The 15,444-nt window shown below is 40.0% G+C and overlaps 1 protein-coding gene and 1 long non-coding RNA gene across 10 annotated transcripts in view; both read left to right on the top strand.

Moving 5' to 3' along the window:
* LOC309539219 overlaps positions 1 to 15,444 on the top strand; it is a 342,474-nt gene that overhangs the window by 19,766 nt on the left and 307,264 nt on the right. The gene's annotated exons all lie outside the window — the stretch shown is intronic.
* The window catches only part of DLGAP1 (DLG associated protein 1), a 294,134-nt gene that overhangs the window by 11,133 nt on the left and 267,557 nt on the right, over positions 1 to 15,444 (top strand). Inside the window, exons 1-2 of one of the 9 annotated variants that reach the window (XM_082235144.1) lie at positions 9,802 to 9,899; positions 10,865 to 10,999. The exons of 6 other annotated variants lie outside the window; for them this stretch is intronic. The gene's annotated coding sequence lies outside the window, so the exon portion shown is untranslated. Of the gene's footprint in view, positions 1 to 9,801; positions 9,900 to 10,097; positions 10,359 to 10,864; positions 11,000 to 15,444 lie in introns of those variants that run through there. 2 more of the 9 variants (XM_082235143.1, XM_082235142.1) reach the window with 2 other exon arrangements.

Here is a 15,444-nt window from a genome sequence, read left to right on the forward strand (position 1 = left end):
CTTAATCAGCTGAAATATGTATTTACTATCATTACAGACCAGTTCAATCTCTGAGCAGTGTGGGATTCCTGCACTCCAGGTGCTTACCCAGGGCCTGTGTTTCCTTTGGAAATGAGGCACAATGGAGACTGTGGTGTCTTCATTATATATGGTTTATTTATGCAGATATACAACTATGATGGTGGGTTCAAAGCATCACACTCAAGAGGGTCCTGTCTCTCCCATTGCCACAGTCTCCTATTCAAACAGGCAACCAACACTGTGCTCAGCCCCCACTCCAACTTGCTGCATGTAACAGACTGGCACTCCCTCCCAGCACACCACAGCCAACTGAAATTCCAAAACTGTGGAATTGTCTTCAGACTAACTATCTCATAGCTCCAGCAGAAAGTCTGTCTTGCTGATGGCCTATCTTCCTGTCTTTGTTCTCTGCTGATGGCCCATCTCTCAAGTGATCTCCTCTGCACAGGAAGCTAAGCCCAGCTGTTAAGAGTCTGACTTCAGTTTAACTCTCTTAAGCGTTTATTATATTTTTACACTTCCCAAATCCAGAAATTATGGGTGCCTTGCACCCACAAACTCATAACACTGTTTTTGTGAATGACTATAGTTGAAATAGTTTCTTTGCATCATTGCCGACTACAGCTTGTCCTCACCCCACTCGCATCCCCATATACACTTAGGATTAAAGAACATGAATTCAACATGGATGACATCCTTTCAGGAGAGCGTGGAACCACTACTTAAGTGCAATTGCCTCTTCAATGCCTTTATGGTACCTTTTTTGGACCCTAACTTTGGCTCATTTTCTTCCTCCCCCCATACCTACCAGTCCTGGGCAAGCAAGTAAAAAAAGCTGCAATATACCCAGCTTTTTTAACATGGGAGACAAGATGCCAGGCTGCATACTTTCTATGGCAGGCATGTCCAAAGGCCGTTTTGGGGGGCTAATCTAACCTGCCGGTCGGTTTAATCCTGGGGTAAAAAAAAATAAATCCTGGGGTAAAATCCAAAAAACTCCTCAACAACTTCAATACTAAAAAAAGGTTGGCCCTTTGATCAGCCCTCATGGCCCTTCATCAAATCTGGCCCTCTATGAAAAAAGTTTGGACACCACTGTTCTATGGCCTCCTGATTCATTGAAATCTAGTAATTCTTCTCCCAGGGTCTTCCTTGCCTTCCGTTCAACACCATTCCAATACTTCAGTTTGCGCACTTGAAGGTTCTGATAGGCTTTGGGGGCATGGCAGTTGACAGCAGGCTCAGACCTATTACAAAAGGTAGAAGAGAGAGTGAAAAATAAATCCAGTTGAACAGTTACAGATGGATCAGCAGATCAGCAGTGACAAGGTGAACTGAATGGTGATGTCATAATCTTGTCAGCTGATGGAGTTATCAGTTTTTGCATTTAGACAAAATTTAAAGTACATTCTCTTAAACGACAGCAGTTACAATAATAATCTTTGCTCCTTTGTCTATTGAATATGTAGCAGAATACTGTTATTAGACTGATGCAGAAATTGAGAGTGGGAGAAAGCCCCATTTTCTGGCCTGCTAAGAGCTCTCCTTTAAGTGAAGTCATGTCACCAAAGTTTAAAATTATTTGGCTTGGAACCTTGATTATTCATAGTGCTTGGTTATTCATAGTGCTACAGTTTAAAATGTGGCCTCAATCTAGAAACGATTTCTTGTTTCTACTCACTGAACTGGCTGCTGCTGCAGCAGGTGCTGTGGCAAGGGGGGAAAAGAGAGAGGCACAGACTCTAATCTTCCTCCTGTAGCACCTATTGCAAATGGGAGGTACGAGAACCTTTCAAAGGTGAGGTGGATAATCCTGGGAGGCCAACAATTAGAAGTCTAATTAGAACTTCTGAGGGGGTAGGAAATTTTTCTGGGTTTCTGGTCACGTCACAAGTCAATGGTGGTTGCTGCTCTTTGTGGGCAACAAGGAGGTTCAGGCAGGGGAAAGCCATTATTTATGATCTGAAAATCCTGGCAGTGTTCCCCACTGTGCCACGCAAGCCCATGTCTGCTAACTTGAAAGGCGAAGCAGGTGTGATCTGGGAGTGTGTCACTGCCATGGACGAACCTCCATCTCTGGCATGATTTGTGGCTGGTTCTTCCATAATTTGGAAAATTGGCATTAATCAAGAGGTGCTCCTGGACCAACATATGCTGATTGCAGGCAATCAGTCAGCTGCTGAAAAGACTGGGCTTGGTTCTTTGAATGGATATGAATGTTTTCTTTGAAGCTTGAGAACCCTTACAACAGCCGGGAAAGGAAAGGGGAGGATAAGGTCTTTTCTTATGGTTTTCAAATGATCTGCTTTCTTCTTGTCCTCCCCTGCAAAATGAAAGAGACGTGTGTAGCCACTGTTATGTTATTATGTTTGTTACTTGAGAAAAGAGGGGGCAGCTTTTAATTTATGCTCAACAAGGAATTTAACAGGGTTTTACTATGCCCCCCCCCAATTGAGGCTGAATGGACTATTTAAAATTATTCCTGAACTGGACGAGGAGTGCTGATGGAGTAATGCGGGGAGGGGGGGAGAGAATAAACTGTGGCTGAACAGATGTGGTAAAGAGGCTGAATTTGAGAAAAGATCTTGCTTTCAACTGTGTGCCGAGGAAGAACTCCAGAGTGGGATTTTAGTGGTGGAGGTTGGATATGCACTCAGTGAGTTATTTGAGCTTGTATGCTAGTCTGTAAACAGTGGAAGAAATGGAATGCGACCTTGTACCATCCAGATAAACACTGCAAAGAACCGAACAATGGAAGATAGTAATTAACTCTCCCAACACACCAGTCCGGAACAACAATGTATATGAAGGACTACACACGTTAAATAGAATATTATTTAAAGATGTAACGGAGGTGCTGTTTGTAAGATGAAAAAAGTGGCCAGCTGGAAGAATGGTTAAACGGCAAGTAAAGGATATCAAGTGGACTCTAAATAAGAAATTGTGTGACTGTGCAAGGAAATGGTGGTGATCATATGTTTGGAACAGAAACCGGAAACCTGATTTTAAGAAATTGTATTAAATTAAATTTATTTGGTTTGATTTGTAATAATTTGGAAAAATAATAAAAATAATTTGAGTTGGGTGAAAAAAGGAAATATTTTTTCTGAGTGCTCTCTCTTGCTAGTAATGGTCAATCCCATCCACGTTGGGCTTGGGGAATATGCTTATCTTGAATCCTCTTGATACTCCTGGAAGGTTTTTTTTAAAGAGCTCCCAAGAACTTCATTAGTAGATAATAAGTCCTAGAACATGGTTTTATCAATCCTGTTAATTTCCTCAAATGTCAGACTCATTCTTCTAAAAGCTGCCTTCATAGTTCTAAATGTCACATACTGTCTTCAAAATGTTTATTCTCACTGATTTCTTCCTTTTCTGTTGTCTCATGTGGCTTAGCCGTTTCAACTTTGCAACATTGGGATAAATGCTGTCTACCATTGGGATGACCTGGCAGGTTCTGCTACTATATGCAGCATAGAAAAGAAGTGAAACAGTTGGGCATAGGTGCATGCTATTATAGAGTGAGGCACAATATTTAGAATTGTATCCAACATCCAATGTACTTACAGTAGAGCAGCTGAAATCAGTGGACATAAAAAACTTATATGCATTGATTTAATTGGGTGTATTCTGAATAGAACTTAGTTGGAGGCCACTAATCAGCATATAAGTGAGAGACTGGCTCAAGATACACTGAACCGGGCTTTGCATCTCTTTCTTTCAAAAAAAGCTGGCACATAGGAAAAGCTGATTGTGCACTGATATCTGCTTGTTAGAAGTCATGTGGCTAACTTTCATGCAAGTATTCAGATGCACCTAAAATAGCTCTTTGGACTGTGATTACCTGCCCTCCCACCCCAAAACCTGCCCTCCTAGCAGCACACTGAATGTTGCTCATTATGAAATGGTTTTAAAGGCACTTGAACCTAAGCACAATAATGCAATTTAATTGTGACAGTAGCTGAATGAATTAGAGTAGCGTACATTTTGTTAGAAAGGCTGTTATTTAAACATCAGCTCTAAATATGCAATTCCATATAAAACCATAAGTAAATAATTCAGTTATCTTAATCTCTAATTTTAATGACCCTTTCAGTTCCCTGGCTCTTATTAGAATAAACAGAAATTAATAATGAACAAGTGTTTTGAGCTCTTCTAGTTTATTATTATTTTTTTGCTGTGAAATTCTATACTCTTAGCACTCTCTTCTGCTCTCAGATATGTATGCACCACTCCCAAAGAGCTTAATGATTACTGTTCTGGAGCAGCTGGGGGAAATTTGAAGCCACACTCTCAAATTCTGTTTTAATGGAAGTCTAATGATTTATGTGAAATAGCACCAAGAGAATAGATTCTAGTAGCAACAATGCCTAAAGCCTATTTTTAAATGAACTTGGTTTTGCTTTCATTAATATTTGTGTCCGAACATTTGGACTTCGGGAAGCTTTGGTATTTTGGAAATAGAAACCTAATATGGAACATAATTCCTGTATATTGGAGTTCTTGTTGCTATGTAACAAAAAAAAATCTAGTCAGTATTTTGGGAAAGTGCGTTGGGAATGGAGGGTTTGTTGAGTGCACAATATTTTGGAAACTCATTATTAGTTTATTTCCTTCTAAACAAAAGGTCTCAAGGCAAAACAAACAATTAAAAATTATCAAAGCAACAAATGCATAAAGCTTTGTTCACATATCAGTATCAAATGATTGCTTACTGTGTGAATGAGCCACTGCAGATTAAAGAAAGAAAAATCATACACCCTTGCCAACTTTGCAGTTCTATGTTTCTAAGTAATACAATGCAACAACACTTGGAATACTGTGTACAGTTTTGGTCACCTCATTTAAAAAAGGATTTCATACAGCTGGAAGAGGTTCAGAAAAGGGCAACCAAAATGATCAAGGGGATGGAGCAAATGAGGAAGGTTAAAATATTTATTATTACATTTAGTGTTCCTTGGTTTAAAGAAAAGGCAAGTAATGTAATGATAAAGGTGTATAAAACTATTCATGTTGTGGAGAAAGTGGATAGTGATCTCCCCTCACCCCTCATGTTACTAGAACTTGAGACATCCAATGAAACTGACCATTAGAAGTTTCAGGACAGATAAAAGGAAGTAGTGCTTCAGACAGCATATAGTTAAACTATAAAATTCACTCTCACCAGAAACAGCGATGGCCACCAACTTGGGTGGCTTTGAAAGAGAATTAGACCAATGCATGAAGGACAAGTCCATCCATGGCTAAGAGCTACAAAACAATGGCTATGTTCTTTTTTTTAAAAAAAATATTTTATTAAGGATTTTTAAATATTTTATTTTAAATATTAAGGATTTTTTTGGAGGCAGTGTGCTTCTGAATGCCAGTCGTTGGGAGTCACAGGTGGGGAGAACACTGTGCAAACAGGATGCTGGGACTAGATGGGCCTTTGGCCTGATTCCGCAGGGTCTGCTTACGGTCTTTTTGTTGGAGGTTAGTTCGCACACTCAATCAAGTGAATACATGTATGTGTGAAATAGCATCTCTGATTCACACCCATCTCTGATTAAAATCAAAGCTAGATAAGACTTTATTCCCTACTTTGAAGGGGTGTATCTGTAAAAACTGCTGTTGGGGCACAAATTCCCACTCCCACTGCAAGACCATATCCATGTGAGGATTACACACAAAAGATGACCTTTTGCCTGTGAGATACAGTATAGTCTTTGAAATCATTCCCTATGAAAATGGATGAAGATAGTTGCTTTTCTCAATTTTCCATAGGAGCTGCATTCAAAGGCTGCAGCTGGGGGGGGGGGGAATAAGCAAATCTGGATTAGTTCAGAAGTATGTTATTTCCTGATTCTTTGGGAATTATTCTTCAGTTTATTTCTCACCCAGTCTGATGTCAGCCAAGGGGCAGCTAAGAAGTTACAGTAGCCCTCTTTAGGTATTCTGATTCTGCGTCCTACAAATATGCAAGGCATTCACCACCACTCTTATCCCCCTTCATAAGTAGTAAGGCAAACTTATGAAGCAGAGGTCCTACTGGACTGGTGGGAAATCAGGTTTCTAAATGTGTTAAAGACCTTTTTAAACATTATTTAATGTGTGTGGTCTTTTATATGTGTATATGTTGGATTCATTCTTGACTATGGGAGACCCTTCACATGTTTGAATTCCCAACTTGTAACGGGTGACAGGCAATAACTGTTTGCAAGGCTGAGCAGTGGTGCTTACTTGACCTCCTAATGCCAGTGTCTCTGCAGCTTACTGGGAGGAAGAGGGGTAGGTTGGCATTGGTAGAGTCAATTTGGTACTCACAATGGTGTGTTTATACAGCATCAATCTTGCTATTGCCTCCCCACTCCCATTTCCATTAAGCTAGTGTTTCCAGTGATGGCATGTCAGGTAAGCACTGCTGCCCTGCCCTGCTGACTGCTACTGGTGACAGGTGTGTTGACAGAGCCAGATCACGTGTCCCCATACAGTAGTCCCTTCCTCATGGGTTTGCTATACACAGAAACAGAATGCCCTAAGAGGGCTAGTGCTGGTCTAAGAGGGCTAGTGCTATTATTACTTCGTTAGTTTAATTTGGCATAAGAATTTAGCTCTTTGTGAAGGCTGTTCATATACATGATTTACATATAACATTAGTATGTACTAATAGATGTACTCGTAGGGGCTGACAATGGTGGCTTGGGGAAGACTCCATTCTGCTGTTCTTGCTTAGAAGCAAGTCCTTACTTGAGGACTTGTTTTGTTTTGTTTACTTTGATTCACAGCAGTGTTTTACTTGTAATAAGAAGAACTAACCCTGCAATCTCTTTGAGGAATGCTGACTTAAATGCTATCCAAGAGTGTATTTTGCCTATTAGCAGTGCAGAATTTGATATTAATGTATTCGTTAGAGACAAGTACCCAAAACACATCTACCCGGAAGCAAAGCAATATGGGACAGTCAGGTTTCCACCTTAAGTGATAAGTGCAAAGGGAGGCATATATCACAAAGCAAGTCAAGTAGAAGTGGTACAGAAATGTAGTAGATAATAACACACATTCATTTACTAATCATTTGGTATTATGAAAGACTACTCTCCATATTAACTCTTGTATGAATAATGCAGCAGCAGTTCAGAAATGCTCTATGTTTGAATGAGGGGGTCATTTTTAGAGGCTTTTATAACAGTTGTTTATTACCTGCATATGCTTCAATTGGGTCTCTAGAGGGTCTGTGGCCACAGCTTCCCATTGTTTGTGGATAGAAAAGTGTATTGGCAAAAGCTTTCCCCCCTTTTGTAGACTAATCACTAACTTCCAGTTTTTCTGACAGAAATCCTTCTTTTGAATAAAGCAGTCTTGCAACAGAACTTTCAATATGAGCTTCTTTGGGAGGAAAAGTGGGATATAAATGTAATTAATAATATAGCTTCAGTGTAATTCTGTAGGAATGTCATCTTGTAGGATGACATTAGTTCACATTCATGACCTATTAGCAGTTAAAACAGAAAACAGATGTAATCAGAGGAAAAGACAATCAAATATAATCATGTATAACAACAACAACAAAATAATTTGATGTAGCTGAATGGAGCACATGTTCAGGAAAACTTAGTACTATATTGTCTCCTAAGAAACTAAATGAAAGCAGTCTTGTCACATACTCCTGTGATCTCATTAAGTATCATTGTTCCAGATTGCTATATTGTTCACCTTTTGAGCATGTAAAGTTGAGATAAAATGGCTTGTCATATTGCTTTTTCTAGGAAATATTAAAATATGATATGTTAGTATTCATGCAGTACCATTCATTATACACTTAAAGCACTTAAGCACTTAAAGAATAAAAATGTTCAAGTGGTACTTCTTATAAAGGTAAAGGTAAAGGGACCCCTGACCATTAGGTCCAGTTGAGACTGACTCTGGGGTTGCGGCGCTCATCTCGCTTTATTGGCCGAGGGAGCCGGCGTTTGTCTGCAGACAGCTTCCAGGTCATGTGACCAGCATGACTAAGCCGCTTCTGGTGAACCAGAGCAGCACACTGAAACGCCGTTTACCTTCCCACCTATTTATCTGCTTGCACTTTTATGTGCTTTCGAACTGCTAGGTTGGCAGGAGCAGGGACCGAGCGACGGGAGCTCACCCTGTTGCGGGGATTCGAACCGCCGACCTTCTGATCGGCAAGTCCTATCCTCTGTGGTTTAACCCACAGTGCCACCCGCATCCCTGGTACTAGTGGGCATCAAATATTGAAGTGTTACTGAGGAAGGTTGCTCTCCAGTGATGTAAAATGTATGGGATGGGAGAGCAAGGGGGAAAGGCCAAAATGATGCTTTAAGTTCTTTAAATATTGCCCTAGTTGTGTCAAATTACTAATGTTTCCTGGTGCTATTTTTTTCCAGGGTCTTTTCCTGCTCTCATTCTAACAGCATATTATCTTGTCTGAAATTCATTACGTCTACTGAAATCTGTGGGTGGAAGAAGAAAAGTGCAAGCCATTCTTACAACAACATTGCTAGTCTTTCTTCCTTAGATACCCATTCTGTCTTCAGAGTTGTTATCGAGCACATAGCCGAAACTCACAGTTTTGAATCCAAAACCAAAATTTTATTACATATATAAATACTTTCCCTTCCTTTCCAAAATAGAAGAGTCTATAAGAGCAACTCCCAAATAAAACAACAAATATGAAATGGCTTCTTGGCTGCATTTGGCTGAACTACACTCAACCTCCGTTTTAGGCATGACAAATATGCGCGCAAACCTGGAAGTGACCCATAAATGTCATAAAAGTTGTCACTAAAAGGGTGGAACGGGGGCAGGATGGGGTGTTTCAGTTGCCTGCTATTTCACACGTGTGTGGTGACTCAAAACTGTACCCAATGCCATTAGTGCCAATGAGTCTTACTGTCAGTGAGTCCTTTGCTAAGGATCAATCAGGAACTCACTCTGAGTTCCCATTTGTTCCTTTGGCACCATGTCCTTACCTGCCACATGTTTGACATCACATATGATGTCAGGTGTGGGTGGTTTGGGGAACACTGTCATGCCTAATTACACCCATGGACAAGAGATCCCCAACCCTTAATCTAATTTGTTCAAAGAGCGCCCCCCCCATAAGTGCTCTCTTTATTTCGAAATCCCAGTATTGTTTTGGTCAGCCATAAATATATTCACCAACCAGCTCTTGATTGTTGCAATGTTCACAGTGTTAACCCTTTTGCTTAGTCAAGATGTGGAAGGGATCAATTCTATACACAAGCAGCTAGTGTAAAAGAAGCTGGTGTAAATTAAGTCAGCTTAAAGTTACACCAGATCCAAAGCCCATGAAGCAGGAGAGCTGTCACTGACTGATCCAGCCTAGGCCTGGCAGATGGAAAACAAGCCTTTAAAATGTTTGAGTTACACCAGCCTTTTTGCCAGCTTAATATACTGGATTGCCAGACTGAGATGAGGAGTTTATGATCCAGCTGAAGCCCCCCACCCCCAGTCCTGCCGCTTCCTTGTCCCCTCCCCCCCAAAACACCCCTTTTTATGGCTTACACCTGTTCAAGATCCACTGGGCTCAAGTCACCCAGCTGGGTCCTAACTGAGCTGAGATGGGGGAGATAATGCTGAATTGAGGGTGAGAGATGTAAGCCCAGTTTAGCCCAGCTGCACCAGGAACCCTCCAGCTCAGCTGCAGATCACCCCCAGCAGATCCTGCTATAGGATTTCTACATTATTGTATCAAATCATGCTTTTTATAGTTGAATGTTCTAGAACTCTGTTGTTCAACCTTGGATCCCATGATGCTGTTGAACTACAACTTTTGCAATCCCTGGCCATTTCTAGAATATACCCTAAAGCCTGACTTGGGATAAGACACCTCCTGTATACCTACACTGATAATATACATGGTATAATCCTGTTGAGTTCAGTTTCCCAATATAGGATTACAAATCCTGAATAATTAAAAAAGGATAGAGATTTAAATCCCCTCCCCTTAACATAAAATTGTCCTATGAAAGCTTTTATTTATAGTCAGTCTGTTTTTTAAAATTACCTTTGGAATTTTAAATTTAAAACTGTTCTAAACAGTTGGAATCCATTTTCTTGTTTATCTTTTGAAGATGTGATGAGTAGGTGTTCAGGTTTTTTCTTTTTTCCAAAGCATTAATGAAAGAAAGTTGAATACGGCAGATAATTATTTCTGTAAGTGGGAGGGGAAGAGATCTGAGCAGGAATGCTTCAAGCATTTTCAGCCTATTGTCCTCCATGATTGACTTGCTTTCCCAATGGAGCTATAGACTGGCAGTTTCCTTTATCTTCCCTGTAATAGTTGCTAAACGGCTTTATTGTGTTTGCCTCTACTGCAGGTACTAAAAGTAAATGAAGATATCTGCTTAAATTGAAGTGATATAATTATGTTATAGATACTTCTTGAGATACCATGTTTTATAGAAACATCACGATGCTGTTGGAAATGGCTCGCCACTTTAATTACACTTAGTTGGAACCTAGTATCTCCTAATATGCTTATTTTTTCCTTTGTCTTTGTAAAATGGGTGATGCCACTCACTTGCTCCTAATAATATCTGGAAGATTTTAGCATGCAGTCAAGCTACTCTGATTTATGTTGACTGGGATATCATTTTCCCATTTAGAGTCAAGTATTTTAGTTTCACTAGGCATTTTAGTTTTCAGTGAGTAAGCTTATATGCATTTTCCTATTTCTCTGTTCCTGGCTCATGGAGTAGTGAAATCATTGCATCTTATACAACAGAGTAAGAAAAGAGTTAAGTGAAGATGCTAATTGTGGACTTTAATGTCTTTTTTGCATCCCTGAGCATGTTTACTCAGAAGTGTGTCTCTTTGACTTTAGTGGAACCTATTCCTTAGTCAGTGTGCCTAGGATTGCAACAATGGAATGACCTGGTGAATTTCCTGTGAGGAAACTATTGTTCACATTCTCAACTTCTGCTTTCAAGGAATACCATCGTTTATGAAATCTTGCAAGGTTTGCATCCAAGGAATTCATAAATGAATAACATTTCTCTATATAGAATACAGTGGTACCTCTGGTTAAGTACTTAATTCGTTCCGGAGGTCCGTTCTTAACCTGAAACTGTTCTTAACCTGAAGTACCACTTTAGCTAATGGGGCCTCCTGCTGCCGCCACGCCGCCAGAGCACAATTTCTGTTCTCATCCTGAAGCAAAGTTCTTAGCCCCAGGTACTGTTTCTGGGTTAGCGGGGTCTGTAACCTGAAGCGTATGTAACCTGAAGCATATGTGACCCGAGGTACCACTGTACATGTAGTTTGTTATATGTAAAGTTCATATAAGTGTGTAGCTTTATGCAGGATAGGTATTGGCATGTGGTATATTTAGGCAACTGTGGGTGCCCTCAGATCCATCACTAATGCCTGCTCTGGGCTCCCCTTTTTAAAAAATCTGGCTCACTGTTCTGAGCAGTGCTATGTCAGTGCAAATTACTGTTTGCGACATTTGCAACCAGAGACAAAGTGCTACTACCTGCCACTTCCAGGTAAGCTTATCAGGACTCACTTGACAGAATAGAAGCTCACCAGTGGGCATTTTGCTCAGGGCCCCCTCCAAGGCATAAGCCACCCTGATTTTATTATGTACACATATGCTGGGAAGCAGCCACTGTCTATGTGCAAAACTGATGTAGAATGGTTTGCATGTGAGTTGACTTCTGCTGGTACTGTTGCTTCCATGTGCACCGTGCTTAAGAATTAAAATGAAGTAAAAGGTAGCTCTCAGGCTACCTCATTAATCTGTAAGTTGCACTATGAGGAAGTGTGGACTAAAATTTGTACTCCTTCATTCCATTTCACAGTGTGGTACAGAACAGTAGTAGCCAACATGTTGCTCTCCAGATATTGTTGGATTCCAACTCCAGCCAGCATGACCAATGGTCAGGGTTGGTGGGAGTTGTAGTCCATCAACATCTGGACAGTACCACATAGGGTACCGCAGTCCAGGAGGTGTAAATCAGAACATTTTGCTCCCAAATACGGAGTGGACAAACTTCTCCCTACTCCTAGTTGTAGCCTTAGTCATTTAACAAACATAGAACTTTTAAAAAAACCTCTGTCGTTTGAATGTTATAATGGTGTTTGTTCATGAGATGGCAGTTTTTTTAGAATACATTTTAAATACTGATTGTGATAAAAAATATTTTAGTAGATACGGGTAAGTAGTTCTTAAAACTAGGTCTTTAGTTCCAGGCTCTAAAGTAACTTAATGGGTATGTGTTTGGACACTTAATAATTTTAATTAGCAAGTCAGAAGAGGATTTCTGCCTTCTGGTATTTGGTTGGATTTATTTGCAATTTATTTAAGCCAAACTGTGCGGTTCTCCCCCTCTACCCTGCTGTTTTAATGCTTTTCTGTTTCTGTTTGATTTTGGGGGCCTGTGATTCTTTTTTTTATGTGCTCTGGAAGATCTGATAAAAATAAAAAAGGGGGGCAAGACTACACCCTTGTTTTACACCTTTCGTATTAAGGATGTTAGAAGAGAGGTGACCTTTGGCATTGTGTTTGATTTGACAGATGTTAAAGGAATATAAATTCTGTGTTAAGATCAGCAAGCATTGATTGATTCCTAACACTGCAAGCTTCTTCCACAATATCACACGAGAGTATATATGAAGGGTGGAGAATCTTTAGACACCCCTTCAGTAATCTTACTACAACACATGATGAGTGAAAGTTACCTATATTTTTATATGTTTAGCTTCATAAAGCAGATTGAATTTGTGTGTGTGTTTCTGTGGTGCAGTGTGTAGGACAGCTGGACTCCAAATTTTGGACTACAGCACTAATGGACCAGTGAAATAAATTTAGGCTGCTTTGATGGGTCTCTTTTGTCATGGCAATTGTCCCAGCAGCTTATTATAGTCAATAAGCTGAGAATTATCAGCTTGTGATCACCATTATATGTCAACCTTGTTCAACTGTCATAAAAATAATCGGCCCTGGCACTAGTAGTATTAATAAGCTTTTGATATTAGCGCCAGTAAGTATTTAATATTTGGAATAGTGGTAAGAAACACACACACACACACACACACACAATAGATTAATATCTCTCAGAAATATTACAGATCCCTTTGTTACGTGTATTTTATGCACAGTATATTGAATTTAAATTCTGGAGCAAGCCCCGAGTATAAATTCAGTTATTCAGGTTGATTGCCGCTTACGCGTATTTTACTTAAATGATTTCCACGTTGCATTGATTGTGAATAAATTAATAAATAAACAGAATGGGGGTGGTAGGCTCCTGCGAGAGCTTGTGATATTATTTATTAAATTTTTATATCGCTCTTTATCTGTAGATCCCAGGGCAGTTTACAACATAAAACACAAAATGCATAACGTAATAATAATAAAAATATCTCTCCCCCCCCCCAAAAAAAAATCTGGTTGAGAGGAATATTTTCACCTGGTGCCTAAAGAAATGTAATGAAGACACTAGGCGAGCTTTCCTGGGGAGAGCATTCCACAAACAGGGAGCCACGGCAGAAAAGGCCCGTTTTCATGTAGCTACCCTCTTGTGGAAGAGCACACAAAGAAGCATCTCAGATGATGATTGCAGGGTCCAGGTTGGTTCATATGGGAGAAGTGGCCCTTGAAGTATTGTCCTTCGCAGAAACAGCGTTTTATGGCCTACACCTTGATTGCAGGGCTCTGGGACGGTTGTACAAGGCCTGATTCTTTTCGGTCGCCTGTTCTGATTTTAATTCACTTTCTCAAAATCCAGCAGTATATCTGGAAAGTTCATCTGAAAGTGCAGTCCTCTTATAAAGGGCATATTCTGTGGTGTTTTATCTGTCAAGAAAGAGATGGTGTAAACAGGAGCACAGAAGTTGTAATGTATTGGAAATATTTATCATTCATTTTAAAATACGCGTAGCACTATCACCATTATATAATTATTATAAATGGCCTTCTCTACACACTATGGCGCTCATCTGTTACTTTTCTCCAGAGGGTGGTAACAAGGAAGAGGGCTTTTCTCGCTGTGGAATGTTTTTTGCAATAATGTCTACCTGGCTCCGACACTAACATCCTTACGAAGACAAGTCAAGACATACCCTTTATCCCAGGCTTTTGAGGGATTATGATCATACTTATTCCTGTATGCACATTTGGTGGGTTTGTTTATTTATTTATTTTTAAAACCACACATATGTGTATGCAAGTTTCCTAGAGTTCTTTGGTACTAGGCAACTAATAAATTGTTGTTATTATTATTGGATATATTTATATGTGTTTGGAGAGGCAGTATGGAGGTATCCCAATTGATTTAATAGGATGCTGCTGAGCTCAGGGTACTTCCTGATTACTTCACAGTTAACTCTGGTTTTCACCACTATAGGACAATTATGATGATGTGACCAAATACAAATATTTATATGCCTCTTGGGGGCAAGGTGGATTGACCCAGTTTTAATGTACGTTAACTAAAATAAGTACCGTATTATTGAATGTATTGCAATAGCTCAGTCAGTAGAGCTTGAGACTCTTCATTTCGGGGTCATGGGTTCAAGCCCAACGTTGAGCAAAAGATTCTTGCGTTGCAGGGATTTGGGCTAGATGGCCCGTGTCCCTTCCATCTCCACAATTCCATGATTCTATGATTCTATTATAAACACAAATCAAGCTTTAAACAAACAAACAAATAGCTACAGTGTGCAGGCAGAAGAAACCAATGCAAAAAGATTGACCACATAGGTGATGGCAAAGTTGTACATGTTTGGTGCAAGTGTTTAGTTATATTGTTGTGCCCCTTTTTTGAACTTGGGCTGCTGCAAAATTCTACTCCAAGCAGTATGTAGGGCACAGTTTGATAATTCCACCTGAAAAGATTAGTAAGTGCAGTTCTTGATGTCTTCTTGCTAGAACTGAAACATGTCCAGTGCATTCCAGCGCATTTCCAGTGCATTCCAGTCTCCCCCCTGGATGAGTCATCTGGTCATGCTGTTTTGTAGGTATAGTGTCTGGCACTATAAAAAAAAAGAACCAATGGCTCCGCATGACCAATAATGAATCACATCTGCTTGAGAACATCGAAAGTCTATATATGTAGTATTAAAGCCAATTGTGTTTTCTCTTACCTAGGTTTTCCTAGTTGACTTCAAACCATTGTTTCAAAATGAGGAAACCCTTCACATCAATGCCAATGTGATGCAACCCAGTGGCATGTTGAGGACAGCTTAAAACATGTTTCCTAGGAACAATTATAATTGTATTCAGTGTGCAGGGAATACAGTTAGCACTGGTTGTAGGGCTGGTCATGTAATGCCAGGCTCTGTGTTGACATTATGCATGACCCAATCCAGTCATACTGGTTTATTGACAGCAGGGCCCACTATCCTTTTTGGGCCTATGGCCACAATTGCAAATTGTAGAAACTGTTGTGGGTACCTAAT

The sequence above is a fragment of the Podarcis vaucheri genome (assembly GCF_965113315.1).
Source record: "Podarcis vaucheri genome assembly, chromosome: 8".
Classification (NCBI taxonomy): domain Eukaryota; kingdom Metazoa; phylum Chordata; class Lepidosauria; order Squamata; family Lacertidae; genus Podarcis; species Podarcis vaucheri.